Genomic DNA, 16,164 nt, shown 5'->3' with positions numbered 1-16,164 from the left:
CGTGAACGTTCAACTGAATCAAAACAGGGAGGAGGCTATAGTTTTGGAATATGTTATTTTTATAACCAAATTCTTTGAAAAATAATACAGAATACAGGTTAAATGTAATCATATTTATTTAAATATTGAATTACGGAGATATCCTTATTCCTTGGTTCATGTTGTAGACATGGAAACATAAGTGCCTCAGCATATTTTTATGTTTTGTATAAGACCAGTTAAAAGGAGAAACAGGTGACATGAAAGAAATCAAATGGCCTAAAACAAAGACCAGTTTGTTTAGTTTAATTAGATGATTATTTTATTAAGTTTAACAAGGAGTTATGGGGGGTTATCCACATCCTTAGTCTTCACTTTCTTTAACAAAACCACACACATTTATAGCTTATAAATTATATTTTCTCTCAGCTATATTATAAAATGCCTTTTTAACATTGAAGAGAAAAAGTAAGGTAATGTGTGTTTCAAATAAAATAAAAAATTGTCATTAGGCTTTCAGGTTGGTAATTTTGGAGACTATGAAAAAAATACATAGCTGTGGTTTATACGAGCAAACCAATCTGCTTCCTGAATGGATATGCAATTCTTCAAACTGTAGTTCAGTGTATTAAGTAATATTTGGAAAAGGCCCCATGGTTATTTGCAAACCATGTTTAGATTTAAACTTAATATTTTGAGCCCAAGAGAAGGGGATCACCATAAACTCATCTCATCTGTCAAACAGATAATACACAAGAGGATTCTGGTAGTACAGCAGTAAGGATTTTGGAACTGGCTGCCAAAGGTGATAAGACCTAAAGCAGATTTGGGGAAATTTAAATATTGCTTAATTTAACATTTAAAGTCATTAGTGCAGGACAATCATCATGGATAGGCTATAAAAGTAGAGAGTAAAGATTCTGAATACTTTATGTGGTTTGCCATAGGTCATTTGTGAGAGAAGCTTATACTGTATTTTTGTGTTCAGTATTACAAATTTGCAAATAGCAATGCCAGTGTAAATGGGATTTGTGTCTGCCATTTTGACTTTATTTCCAATTAAGATAACTGATTAAATGAAAGTATAATATCTCAAGCACATCTGTACCAGTGACTTTAGTCATTCCCAGATGAGAATATACATGGTAACCAGAAGAAATTTTAACCAAAATCTAATGAATGCTGATTAGAGATATAATCAGATGCAAGTGTAAAATGTAGTAAGTCATGATACTTTTTCATGCAAATATATCTGGCATTTACACAAACCCACAGATAAAGGCACTGAAATGTTGTGTTCATTCTGAGCTATTTAAATCTTAGAGCTAGGAATTGCCACAAGGGATAGGCTAATCTGGTATCCTGGCTGTTTTAAAGGACAGACAGTTGCCAATTCTCTTATTATATTTCTCCTGGGATGAAGACTCAAGTATAAACCTATTCACTGCTTTATAATTCTTATGGCTACAAGGAACTTATTTTCAAATCATACTTATCTTAAATTTGTTATCCAGTTTAAAAAGTGAATATATACATTTTCAATGAGTGTCTCTACAGAATTGTTTCAAAGACATGAAGAATAAATACCAGTCAAGGAACAAAAGTGAAATTAAAAACACCAAAACAAAAATACTTCACTCTGGAATTTTAGGGCCAAATATATCTCTTGATTTATATACACTGAATTTAGGTACATTAATAATTTTATATATAACAATATTTAATAGAAAAAAGTAGCCTGTTAATGGTAGCTAATATTTACAAAAACAATATTTCAGGTACTGCCTTAAGCTTTTCGGATAAACTAGCTCATTTTACCCTAAGAAAACCCTAGGAAGAAGATACTATTATTATACTTTATAATGATGAGACCATTGTAGCATAGAAGTTTAAATTTCTCAAGTCACTACATACAGTAAGCAGTGGAGCCAACTTTCTAATCCAGCCCCTCTGAATTCAATCTGCTTTGACCACCCTAATGTACCAATTACAGCATACCAGTCTCAAGGGATTTAGGGAGGATTCAATTACCTTATCCCTTTTAAATTCAGAGGAAAAAGACTTGTATAATAAATGCTCGATAAATATTTCTTTTTAGGATAATGATAATGATGTGATGATTAGAGTTTGTAACCTCCTATGGATTCAATTTTTGGGTAGTGTGACTCACAAGAGAAACCTGGAGTTATCAAGAGTAAATATTTGGCAGCATTTGGCAATAACTTTGATTTATTGTTTTCTGCCATCACTGTGTAAAACTATCTCCCATTTGTCAATGAGTCAGCATCTATATGATATAAAAGTATACTTACAAAGAGTGTTCAATGCTTTGTCTTAGAGAAGCTTCTATTTGATGTAAGTCAGAATATTCTACTTGCATAGAAGAGTAAACATTTAAGATCAACATAAAACAATTGCAAACTAATTTAGTGTCAACTGCACATGTGTGATAATAACTCATATTTGTATTGCTTGCCAGGCATCACATATATAGAATTCACATCTGCATGATGTTTTAGTCTCTAAAATACTCTCGTATTCATAATTTCACTTGATATCCAACCATCTTTATATTTAACTGCTTTTAGACACTTCTACCTGTAAATTCCATGTTCTACTTACCCTCAGCATTTCCAAAATCAAGCAGATTGCTTCCCTGCTACAACTCAGCACTTTTTCTATATTCTTAACTGAAAAATGATGGGCTGATGGTACTTTTCTACTACTTCATAAAGTATATGTATTTATTTCATTTTCTGGAAGACAGATGTCATATTTGAGATATCTCCATATCCCCATACCCAGTAAAGTTCCTGATTCCTAGTATATGCTCAGTAAATATTTATGAAATAAATATATCCCAATTCTGTAGAAGAGGAAACTGAGACTGAGAGAAATTTACCAGTGATGTGAAAGTGTGAACAGGGAAAGTGAGAAGAGAAGAATATCAGGTTTATTATGTGAATATATCTGAAACATATGCAAGGCAACATCTAACATATTTACAATTGCTGCCACACCGCCTTCTTTATGTTTAGCCAAAATGTTCACCAGATAGCCATGCCAATCTGCCAGAGTCCTTATGGTAATCATCTACCACAATGATGTTTTTAAGGTATTAGAGAAATAAAAGTACAGGTAACTTTTTTTTTTTTTTTAAACTATGTTGAGATTTCCATTCTAAGTGGAAACAAACAATCAAGTAACCTGCCTTCAAATATTTACACACAGCTCTACTCAAAAACATTCTGTTGGATTGTAGGTTACAAGAACCACAAAAGAAACACCTTAGTAAATTCTGAGTAAAGCAACATAATTTACTTTGGCATTGACCCTGCAAAACTTTAATAGAGAAATGTCAAATTACTGTTTTTCTAAAAACAGAGCAAAGAAGTTTTTCTTGAAACTTCTTTGCTTAGATTTACTCCCAAATGGGAATGTGAATTAAAGTGTTAAGTGTTTCTATAACTGGATTTAATCCCTCATTAGAGCCTTTTAGACTGGACCTTCAACAAGGGATCTGTTAATTTCTCTGAATGAGACAGAGTTCATCCATCCCTGAGGTGTATACAAAATAGAAGCCAGGGTGTAAAACTTTCCTTAGTATTCTATTCATACTTTGATGGAAGAAGATATATTTATAGGTTACAAAGTCTTTCTTAACCAAAAGTGAATCTGATGTCTTTAGTATTCAAAGTTTCTGGATGTTTTGGAAGCTACCATTGACTCCTCAGAATGCTCACAAAATCTCTTTAAATAACTTTCAGCTTCAGGCCCATAATCTGCAACTTGGCCTTTTTGAGCTGTTATACCAGTTGATGTACACTGACCTTTGTAATCCAAAGAAATAAAAATTAGCTTGAACCCCATCCCATGCATATGGGAACTTTGTACCATTCCTAACACATCTGGGGGTTCTGGTGGAGGGAGTTGACTCATATTTCTCTCTTGTCTCATCTGGTGTGACTTTCTTTATATGCTGAAATATTGAAGATACAGCTAAGTCAGTCACTGAATACATTCTGTGCCATTTTCTCATTCTTTAGCCTGAACAGTGAATATAGTCATTTATTTCTTCTCAAAATAGTATTCACACAAGAATTTGTGTATCTTGCACACAAAGGCTTAAGGTGGTAAAATTTACAGCATAGCATCATATAACATAAAAATAAATACTGAAAATTAGATACTCTTTCACAAAACTCCTTTAGTCTTGCTGCCAATGACATTATGGACATTATGTCTCTTTCTCACAATCCCTCTGTGATGGTTAATTTCATCTATCAACTTTACTAGGCTATGGTGCCTAGTTTTTTGGTGAAAGCCTAGTCCAGATGGTACTGTGAAGGTATTTAGTAAATGTGATTAACAGTTACAATGAGTTGACTTTAAGTAAAGGAAGTTATCTTGGATCATGTGAGTGGGCCTTGTTCAACCAGTTGAAGGTCATAAGGATAAAAACTGAGGTTTCCAGGAGAAGAAGAAATTCTGCCTCAAGATCATGGCATAAATATCATGCCTACGTTTCCATCTACTAGTTTGCCCTACATTTTGGATGTACCAGCCCCCACAGTCGCATTCCTTAAAATCTCTCTCTTTCGGCTACATATATGCAAAATGAGCTTAAACTACATATGCATATATATTATATATATGTGTATTAGTTCATTCTCACACTGCCATAAAGTCATACCCAAGACTGAGTACTTTATAAAGAAAAGAGGTTTAATTGGCTCACAGTTCCACATGGCTGAAGAGGCCTCAGGAAACTTATAATCATGGCAAAAGGGGAAGAGGCATGTCTTACATGGCAGCAATGAAAGAGAGAGAAAGAGAGTATGCAAAAGCAGGAAAAACTGCCTTATAAAACCATCAGATCTCACGAGAACTCAGTCACTATCTTGAGAACAGCATGGGGAAAAATTGCTCCCATGATCCGGTCACCTCCCACCTTGTCCTCCTTTGACTTATGGGAACTATGGGGATTGTAATATGAGGTGAGATTTGGGTGGGGACATGCAGCCAAACCATATCGATATGCATATCATATATATTTATAATATGTATACACAGACACACATATACACACATCCTATTTGTGTGTATTAGTTCTCCGTGGAACCCCAACAAATATACTTCCTTTGAACAACTCTCTCCCCATAACTCAGTTTTTCTTATTTTTCACTGTTGTGTAAAATAGCTTTCTAATTCCTAATTTACTCTTTGCTTACTCTTGCATGTCCAAAAACTCATTATAGTTTTCTGCTTGTCAATGGAACATTAACTCCAGGGTCCAAACGGTTTAGTGACAGAATAACTGGTGGAGACTTTAATATTTCATTTTTCTCTTTGTGCTTCAACAGTCTCTCAGATCTCTTTGTAGGGAGCTATATTGACTTGAATTATGCCATCTGCCTTAAAATGTGAATGTATCAACAGTTAATTTTGAATTTAAATATTTACCTTTGTTATCTAAATAGCTTCTTATATAAAAATTTTTATAAACCAACTTAGCCTAATATCTTCTCTGCCTCTAATCCTGAGTTCTAATATTTCACTTTTTTACAAACAAGATTTGTAATAACTTAGGAAAGTCATATATCTTAAAAGAGTATATAGGGATCAGTTAGAGAGCTATTTAATTGTAATTCTGTCATTTGCTATCTTGGCAATATTACTTAATCCCTCTGTATGTATATTTCTGCCTATGCTAAATGAGAATAATGCTGGATTTACAAAATTTTTAGGAGAATTCAGTAAAATAACATATATAAAAATATTTTGCCTACTTTCTAAGTAGATACTTAGATTTTACTTTTTATTTTCTTAAGAATAGATTGTGATATGAGGAAGGAAAGAGTTGTAGAAGAAATAAATCTTCTTTGACATAATTTTTTAGTCACATTTTGTGAAAATTTTGTACATATGCAAAATAAACAGTAAAATAAAACCCTGTATTCATCACATAGCTTCAACAATCACCAACAAACTTTCCTCTTGTTGTTTCTCTACCTCCCTCTATTAATTTCCCACAGACTGTTTGATGATGACAATGATGATGATGATGGTGATGACAGTGATGGTGATTTAGGTAAAACTTGAATTCATTGAAACACACAAATATTAACTGTATAATTTTAAACTCATCCACATCCCTTTTATGATACAGAGCGTTTTCCATGGTTTCTTCCAGTCCCTTCCTAGTCAATCTCTACCTCCCACATACTTACCACCCACATACTCAGCCTGGTAACCACTCTTCTCTATCACTTTTAAAAAATTTTTTCTTAGGTTACTTTTGCCTATTCTAGAATTTTATAAAAGAATATTCATGTACCAGTCATTTTATGGACATATTGTTTTTTTCTTCACCAATTATTTAAGAATAGAATGTTGGGTCAAAGGATAAATAAATGTCCAACACTAAAATACTGCTAAAACATTTTTCAAAGTGGTTGTAACATTTTACATTCCCAGCAGCAATATATGAGAATTATGATTGCTCCATATCCTTGCCAGTGTTTGATGTTTTCAAACATTTTAATTTTAGACATTACAGTGACTGCTTCATGGTATCTTATTTGGTTTTAATTTGAATTTTCCTGATAATGATTGGTCTTGAGAGCTTTATTGTACATATTGGCCATTCATAAATCTTTCTTCAAATAGTGTCAGTTCAAATCTTCTGCATATTTTTCCAATTTGTTTATTGTAAATTACATATAACAAAATTTACCATGTCAACCATTTTTAAGTGTATAGTTCAGTGGCATTAAAAACATTCATAATGTTGAACAGTCATCTCTACTATCTATTTACATAACTTTTGTTATCTTGACAAGCTAAAAGCCTATGCCCATTAAATGATAACCCCTACCCTTCCCTAATTCCAATCCTTGGCAACCACCATTCTATTTTCTGTCTCAATGATTTTGATTAATTTAAGTACCTCATATAAGTGAAATCATACAGTAATTGTTCTTTTGTAACTGACTTATTTCACTTAGCATAATGTGCCCAAGTTTCACCCAAGTTGTAGCATGTCAGAATTTAGTTATTGTATCTTTTTGTTGTATTAATATATAATGTTGTTTTTAATCCCTTGTAATATTTTTTATTTAAATGCTATTCTTTTCCTGATACTAGTATAATCACCCCTGCTTTCTTTTGGATATAATTTGCATGGGATATATTTTTCAATCCTTTCACTTTAATCTATTTGTGTCTTTGGATCTAAAGTGAATCTCTTGTAGAGAGCGTATTGCATCATGTTTGTTATATTTTTAAATACATATTGCCAATCTCTGTCTTTTTCCTCTTTTTTTTTTTTGAGATGGAGTCTTGCTCTGTCACCCAGGCTAGAATGCAGTGCTGTGATCTCAGCTTCCTGTAACCTTTGCCTCTTAGATTCAAGCAATTATCCTGTCTCAGCCTCTTGAGTAGCTGAGATTACAGGCATCCGCCAACATGCCCAGCTAATTTTTGTATTTTTAGTAGAGACAGCGTTTTCTGTCTTGGCCAGGCAGTTTTGAAATCTCGACCTTAGGTGATCCACCTGCCTCAGCCTCCGAGAGTGCTGGGATTACAGGCATGAGTCACTGCACTCAGCCCAATTGCTGTCTTTTGAATGAAGAATTTAATCCATTTACATTTAAAGTAGTTATTCACAACAAAAGGGGACTTCTTTCATTTCTCCATTTGTCTTCTATATAACATATATTTTTGTCCTCAATTTTTTTGTATTACTATTGTATTTTTTGTTAAGTTTTTGTAGTGAATCATTTAAATTCTTATTTCCTTTTGTGTATATTCTTCTCTATTTTCCTTGTGGTTACCATGGGGATTACATTTAAAATCCTCAAGTTATAACACTGTAATTTGAATTTTAGACTTTTACTAGTCAAACTTCAATCACATAGAAGAACTCTGCTCCTTTAACAGTTCTGTCCTACCTATTTCAGTTGCTGATGTCCAAAAATTGCATGTTTTTATATTGTATAATAAAAGACATACACTAATAATTTTTAAATGCATTAGTCTCTTAAATTATGTGGAACACAAAATGTAAAGTTATATAAACCAAAGTTAAATAATACTAACTTTTAGACTACTAATGTTTTTTTTTAATGTGTGTTTCTTAAATAATGTATACAAAATAGAGTTACAAACCATTGTGTCAAGCTTTTATAATTTCCCTCATGTTTACCTGTATTGACATCTTTATTTCTTCCTGTGGCTTCAGATTACTGTATAGTGTCCTTTTATTTTATCTTTCAGGACTCCCTTGAACATATCTTTCAGAAAAGTTCCAGTAATAATTAACTTCCTCAGCTTCTGTTTATCTGGGAGTGTCATAATTTCTCCCTCAATTTTGAAGGATAGTTTTGCTGGCTATTAAATTTTTGGTTAACTTTTTTTTCCCCTTTTTTTTAAATTTTGCGCTGTGTGTATATTGGCTCCCTGCTTTCTGATCTCCAAAATATCTAGTGAGAAATCTATCATCTTATTTAAAATCCCTTGTATGTGAGAAGATGCTTCTCTCTGGATTCTTTCAAGAGTTTCTCTTTGTTTTTAGTTTTTCAAAATTTGATTATAATGTGTCTTGATATGTGATTCTTTGAGTTAATCTTACTTAGAGTTTGCTGAGCTTCTTGAATGTTTATATTCATATCTTTCATCAAATTTGGGAATTTTCAGCTATTATTTCTTCAAATATTCTCCTTGCTTTGTTTGTTGTCTCTTCTGGGATTCCCATAATGTATATATTATATATTGGAACCACTGATAGTGTCCCACAGGTCCCTTGGGCTCTGTTCACTTTTCTTAATTCTTTTTCTTCTTGTTTCTCAGACTTCAAAATTTCCATTGTAATATTTTCAAATTTTCTGATACTTCTACTGGCTTAGATCTGCCTTTGAATCCCCCCTGGTAAATTTTTAATCTTAGTTATTGTATTGTTCACCTTGATAATTTATTTTTGTTTTTTTTTTAATTACTTTATTGATAGTTTCAACTTTATGTTTGTTTTCTTAATTTTCTCCATATATTCCTTTAGTTTTTTGATCACTGTTAATATAGTTGTTTTAAAGTCTTTGTCTAACATATCTGCCATCAGTCTTTTTCAGAAACAGTTTCTGTTGACTTGCTTGTATTTTTTGAATGGGCCATAGTCTACTGTTAGTTCAAATGTCTTGCAGTTTTTGGTTGAAAACTGGACATTTAAATATAATAATTTGGTAACTCTGGATGTCAGATTCTTTCCTTTCTCCAAGGTTTGCTGATTTTTGTGACTGTTTTTATTTATTGTTCTTGCTTTTTTGCTTTTTGTAAACTACTTCTGTGCCCAAGATGAGCCTAAGATATGTTAAGGTCTTCTCAGCTGTTATCTGAGCCTTCACTTTTACTTGAGCATGTGAAGTCACTGTCTAGTTTTCCCCATATATACAGTTTCTTTTGGACATCCTAGTCCTTAACATTGTGCTGCCAAAGAGAGAAAAAGAAAAAAATGAAAGGACCGGGATAGAAAATTTTGCAGCAGCCCTTTAAATCCCCTGGAAGTCACTTCAGCTGAAAGGGGCAAAGGCTTGCAACAATGAGGAAGATGCAACAAAAATGATGTCCCAACTTTTTGTCTGGACCTCTGTGATCAGAAACATCAATCAATGATCAGATCACAGTTCTCTGACACCTACAATACAGTGACTTTTTTCTCCTACCCTGGCTCCCACAAGCTGTGTCTATGCTGCTCTTGGAACATGTGCACAGCTGCCTGCCATGGGCTCGGGGAAGTCAAATGAGTAGGTGCTAGTAAGAAGAAAGTTGAAATTGGCCAAAATACACCACAATTTCACATCCCACTCTTCTGGAGGTTGGAAGCCTTTAATAGACCTCTGAGTTTCAAAAGAGTCACATCCAACAGATTCTTCCAGTGCAATTGTTGCCTATGTAAGCAGATTCCTGGTGCTTCTTGCTCTGCCGTCTTTCCACAATCCTCTCCTTTGACTTAAAAAGTATTGTTGATCATTTTCTTACTGGATTATAATATTTATTTATATAGTCTCAATCTAAGTACTGTCATATATATATATTGTTAATAAAGTCTTTGTCACTTATTTCCATAATGATATTTCTGATTCACAGAATAATGTTAATTTTGCTGCAATCTAATTTATCAACTTCTTTTTCTTTGCAATCATTGATTTTTGTATTCTAAGAAATATTTGTCTACCCTCAGGTTGTGATTAAATTAGCCTATGTTTTTATATAAAAGCTTTTTGGTTTTATATTTTATATTTAGGTTATAATACATCTCCAATAGTTTTTTGTATGTTGTGAGAGATAGGTGTAGATGTTCTTTTTTTATCCATATGAATGTCCGATTGTAGTAGCTTCATTTGTTGAAAAAAAGTTCTTCCTGTAATGAATTGTTAAGCATTTTTTAAATCAATAAACTATCCGTAAGTCAGACAAGTTTTGATTGCCTATTTTTCCTTGATGTTTTTATCTTTGCATACTATTTGACCTACACCACACTGCCTTAATTACTGTTACTTTTAGAAAGTCATTCAGTCAGTGTATTAGTTTTTTATTGCTTTTTAATAGCAAGTTAATCTCAAATTTAGCAATTTAAAGTAATAGCTATGATTATATTACTGTTCTGTAGAAGTATAGGCACTGAATGGCTGGATTTTCTGCTCATATTTGCACAGATTGAAATCAAGGTGTCAGATATCTGAAATTTTATCTTTAGTTCAGGGTCCTCTTCCAAGTTCATTCAGGTTGTTGGCAGAATTCAGTTTCTTGTAAGACTAAGATTTCCATTTTCTTGCTGGTTATCAGCTGGGGACCACCCTTAGTTCATAGAGGCCACCCACATTCCTTGCCATATGGTGCTTCCATTTTCAAAACCAGTAATGAAAATTTTCCCTTTATTGAATTTCTCTCACACTTCAAATCTCTGTTTCTGTGTATTTTGTTATAGACTCAGATTTAAAGAAATCATGTGTTTAGGTCAAGACCACCCACATGATCTCCCTTTCTTAACAGAAACGGTACCATATTCTGTACATTAATCACTTCCGTTATATTCACACTCTCAGGGTATATACACAATGTGGAATGAGTTCTTGGGGACCATTTTAGAATTCTCCCTACCATAGTCAGGTAGTAAAAGTTCTGCATGTTTCTCTCCTTTTTTGAGATTATTTTGGCTATTCTAGGACTCTTTGCATTTTCAGAAATATTTTAAAAACAACTTGTCATTTTCTATTTAAAAAATGGATGGGCTGATGTTTTAGCATTTTTTTAATCTATTCATCAGTTTGGAAAGAATTTATATTTTAAGGATATTGAGTCTTTCAGTACAAGAACTTTGCATATCCATCTCTTGAAAGTGTTTTTAACTTTGTAGTGTAGGAGTGTTAAATTACTTCTGTTAAACTTATCCCTAAAGATTTCGTTTTTGATGCCTCTATAAAATTCATTTTTGGTTGTTTGCTACTAGTGTGTAAAAATAGTTGATTTCAGTATGTTGAAGAAATGCACAGAATTTCTTCAAATATTAATCTATTTTGGAGTGCTTGCAACTATATTATATACAGAAATGATATTTAATTCCTTAAGATTTACATGTAAACAATCATGTTGCCTGTGAATAGATACAAATGAATGTTTTTCTTTCAAATTTGATTATTTTATGCTTTATTGTATTGGCTAGAACATATAGTCATCTGAAATTAAAGAAATAAAATTAAAGTTTTCTGCCTTATTACATATTTTGGGATGAAAATATTCAGTCATCACTATTATATATAATGTTAGATGTAGGTTGTTTATAGTTATTCTTAGATGGAGGGAACTTCATTTTGTATGTAATTTGATGAAAAATGTTTTAAAAATCATGAATCCATTTTGAATTGTATAAACTATTTCTGCAGTTATTATTGTGTTGTATTTTATCTTCTATTAATGTGGTATATTGCATTGTTTGGTGTTTTGAACATTAGTCTTTCATTCTGGGGATAAAGTACACATGATTCTAATCCAATATAATTTTTATATATTATTGATTCAATTCACTAATACTTTGTTAAAAAATTTTCATGCCTATGTCTGTGAGAGATATTGGTCTGTAACTTTCTTTTTGTGATACCTAGTAGGTTTTAGTATCAGTAATATCCTAGCCTCATATTATGAAATTATAATTATTTCCTTTTACTCTATTTCCTGAAAGAGTTTTTTTTTTCCTGAAATGTTTGATAGGATCAACCAGTTAGGCCACCTGGTCCTGGCATTTTTTGGAAGAAGGAACAGATATATATATTTTTAAATAATGAATTTAATTTCTTTTGCAGATATAGTGCTATTATTTTAATTAATATTGTACCAATTTTCAAGTTGTATTTTTCAAGTAATTTGTCCCATCAGTCTCAGCTGCCATGTTTATTTACATAAGGTGGTTCCTAATATTTTCTTATGATCCTTATACTATAGGATTTGTAATGACAACTCTTTTCATTGCTGATATTGGTGCTTTGTTTTCTTCTATTACTTGATCATGCTTTCTAGTAGTTTATCAATCTTACTGATTTTTTTAATGTACCCCTGGGGAGGGTCTTAAAACCTTCGAATATGAATGTTATTTCACTAATATTCCTTTATATTAGTTTTTACTTCATATATCTGGATGCTCTGTTATGTATGCATATATATAATTTTGTCTTCTTGGTATAGTAAGAATTATTATTAAGAACTGTCCTTTTTTCTGGTAACATTTCTTTTCTTGAAGACTATTATTAAAATAACATTCAATTTCTTATGCTTACTCTTTTCATGGTTTATCTTTCTTTCTCCTTTTATTTTTAACCTATTGGTGTCTTTAGATTTAAAGTGCTTTTTTAAATACAATAAATAGATAGGTCTTACATTTTTTTATCCAATTTGACAACCTTATTTTTTTAATCAAGACTGAAACTTTTTTTTAAATTAGAGTGTTTTATAATAGATAATTTCTATTTAATGTAATTACCAATATGACTGTATTAAGGTATGAGGATTTGCTTTCTATTCCCTCTCTTATGTCATGAGTTTTTGTTTCTCTGCTCCTCCTTTCCTGTGTTTATTTTAGGTTTTGTATTGAATTTGGATTTTTAATTGCCTTTTAGCTCTCTATATATTTGTATTCTTTTTAATGATTTCTCCGTGGATTTCAATATGCATTTTTTATCACAATCAACAACGTTACTATTTTACTTCTTTCTATAGAGTTTAGGAAACTTGCAACTTTATATAGTTCTTTTCTACCAATTCTTTTTGTTGTTATTAATATGTCATGCTCCATCAGTCTGAAATATTTTTTTCTTGTCCTGCAGTTTGTGGCCTGACAGTTTCTTTAGACAAGTAATTGTCATTTGTATTATTGTTGCCTTATGTTTAATGTGGTTGTTTTACTTTTGCTGCTTTCAGGCTTATGAGTTTATCTTAGTACTTCAGCAGTTGGACTATGATTTATTAAGATGTGATTTTCTTTTTATTTAAACTTCTTGGGTTTTTTTGAGCTTTTGGGTTTGTTGATGCTTTTCAAAATTTGGGAATTTTTAAAATTAGGTTTTTTCTGTTATAATTTTTTCTTTCTAGGACTCTATTTACACTGACATTAGAAGACTAGATATTCTACAAGCCCCAAATTATGTTCATTTTTCTTTAACCTTTTTGAATCTTTATTCTTCTTACTAATTGCTCCTGATTTATTTTCAAATTCACTGACCCTTTCTTCTTGTATTTCTAATCTATTAAGCTCATGGAGTAATTTTTTAAATTTTCAGATACTGTTTTTTTTTTTAGTTCTAGAATTTCTAATTTTTCTTTTGTTGGTTTCTATTTTTCTGCTGCAATTTCCCATCGTTCATGATGCGTAATTTCTTTCTGAATTTGTGGACATCTTTATTGCAGGTTCATTAAAAATCTTTGCTAATTATAATGTTTAGGTCTTCTCAGAGAGGTTTTTTTATTGACTGTCAGAGGGAGTATGGGTAATATTTTTCCTTTTTAAAATTTGCATGTCTTATGAGTTTTAACTGTATTCTGGACATCATAAATAAATTATTGTAGAGCCTCTTGATTCTGTTACATTTCTCTGAAGAATTACCTGTACTTAACTTGATTAGACTGAGTCTGTATAATCATTCTCCTCTGAGGTCTGTAGAAATCTACATTTATGTTCATGTATTGGAACTTTCAACTTCTGTTTTTAATTTTCCATGCTGTTGGAGTCTTTGACATGAATATATATTGTAGTTGTCTGTCAAAGATTTGTGTTGATTTTATATGCATGTATTGAGGCTTACTCCTGCAGCTCCTTTCCTTCCTGGATTTTCCCATAATTTTCTGAATCGTCTGCCATTACAACCTCTCTCCTCTTACCATTTGAGTTTCCAAGGCTACAGTATTCTGCCCGGGAGCCAACTGCAGATTGAGGTTGACCTAAGTTAAAGACTGCAAACTTTCACATCTTACTAGTTTCTGATTATTGTTCAATAGTAGAATCCTCTCTAGATTCTAAATGTTTTTCATCAGTCTCCAGTACCCTATAATATTTTTAAATACTTTGTTTAGGTTTTTAAAATAATTTGGATTATTGGTCTGAGTAACCTATTTAAATAGGACTTGAAGCTGAAAACTAAAGTAAATGATTTGTAAGTTATTTCACAACCTCAGAGACCAATTATTTTATTGCCATTTTACATGTGAAAAAACCCTAAGACGGCTGGGTGTGGTGGCTCACGCCTGTAATCCCAGCACTTTGGGAGGCCGAGGCGGGCCGATCACGAGGTCAGGAGTTCAAGACCAGACTGGCTAACATGGTGAAACCCCATTTCAACTAAAAAATACAAAGATTAGCTGGGTATAGTAGCTTGTGCCTGTAATGCCAGCTACTTGGGAGGCTGAGGTAGGAGAATTGCTTGAATCGGGACCTGAGAAGCGGAGGTTGCAGTGAGCCAAGATTGAGCCACTGCACTCCAGCCTAGGCTACAGAGTGAGACTCCATTTAAAAAAAAAAAAAAGAAAAAACTCTAAGACATACAAAGATTATAGTAAGTTATTTTAACAGTACTATGCTGGGTAATTCAAAGAGTGCAAACTTGTGCTGAAAAACTTGAATTCAGAACACAAGGCTGGAAAAATAGGGTGACCAACTTGGAGCACTGCTGTCACATAACTCAAGTGCAAACTGCCTGCAGTCTCTTAGTGCCTCCATTCTTGCAAATAAATCACCAAGCCTGCAAAATGTGCTGTAGTTTCATTTGAACAGTAGCTACATCTTGTTTTGGTTAAAACATTCACAAAGTCTGTTATAAAAGAAAGTGTGATATCTGTGAACCCCCAGGATCTGGGATAAATACTTGCAGGATGAGAAAGGAAGTTGATCTCAAGAAACTGGACTGCAGCTAGAAGGGTGTCAGTAAAACATTAATTGAACCAACACTTATGAATATTACATGTATAGTAACCAGAATATGTTTGGGGCTGGAAATAATGATTTAGATACACCCTCCAGTTATTCACAGTTTATTGAGGAAAGGCAGACACATAAATAGATTACTGTATGGTGTGATAAATGCTATTTTGACCTGCTATCTAGGTGCCATATATGTGCACATAGTTGATACCTAACCTAGTCTGTGAGGTTAATAAAGTATTTGAGGTCTAAGCTGTGTCTTGAAGTTTACCCTAGGTGATAACAGTGAACAGTTATTACCCTAGGTGATAACAATATTTCAGACTGTAGAAGGATCCTACAGGAAGATTTAGAAGTGTGAAGCTAAGTAGCATGTTTTAAAAACTAAAAGAATTTCTTCATAGTAAATAATAGAGAAGGAGGGGTTAGTGATAAGAGATAAGACAGGAAACACTTCAGAAGGCCTTTCATGGCATGATAAGGAGTGTGAACTTAAAGACTCTGGAGATTTATCAAAGTGATTTGATCAGATTTGACTTTTATAAAGATCACTCTGCTTTCTGAGTAAAGCATAGATTGGAAGGTGAAAACATTTCAGAGAAGGAGTTTGGTTTATATGTGTTTTTAGTAACTCAGACAAGAAATGATGGGGTCTGGGTCTAAGGAAGTGGTAATGGGATGGGATACGAGATAGATTTTAGAGGCATAACATACAAATATTAAACATG

This window comes from Aotus nancymaae, unplaced genomic scaffold (genome assembly GCF_030222135.1).
Source record: "Aotus nancymaae isolate 86718 unplaced genomic scaffold, 86718_ANA_hifiasm-v0.15.2.pri h1tg000007l, whole genome shotgun sequence".
Taxonomy (NCBI): domain Eukaryota; kingdom Metazoa; phylum Chordata; class Mammalia; order Primates; family Aotidae; genus Aotus; species Aotus nancymaae.
This window is presented reverse-complemented; position numbering follows the sequence as displayed.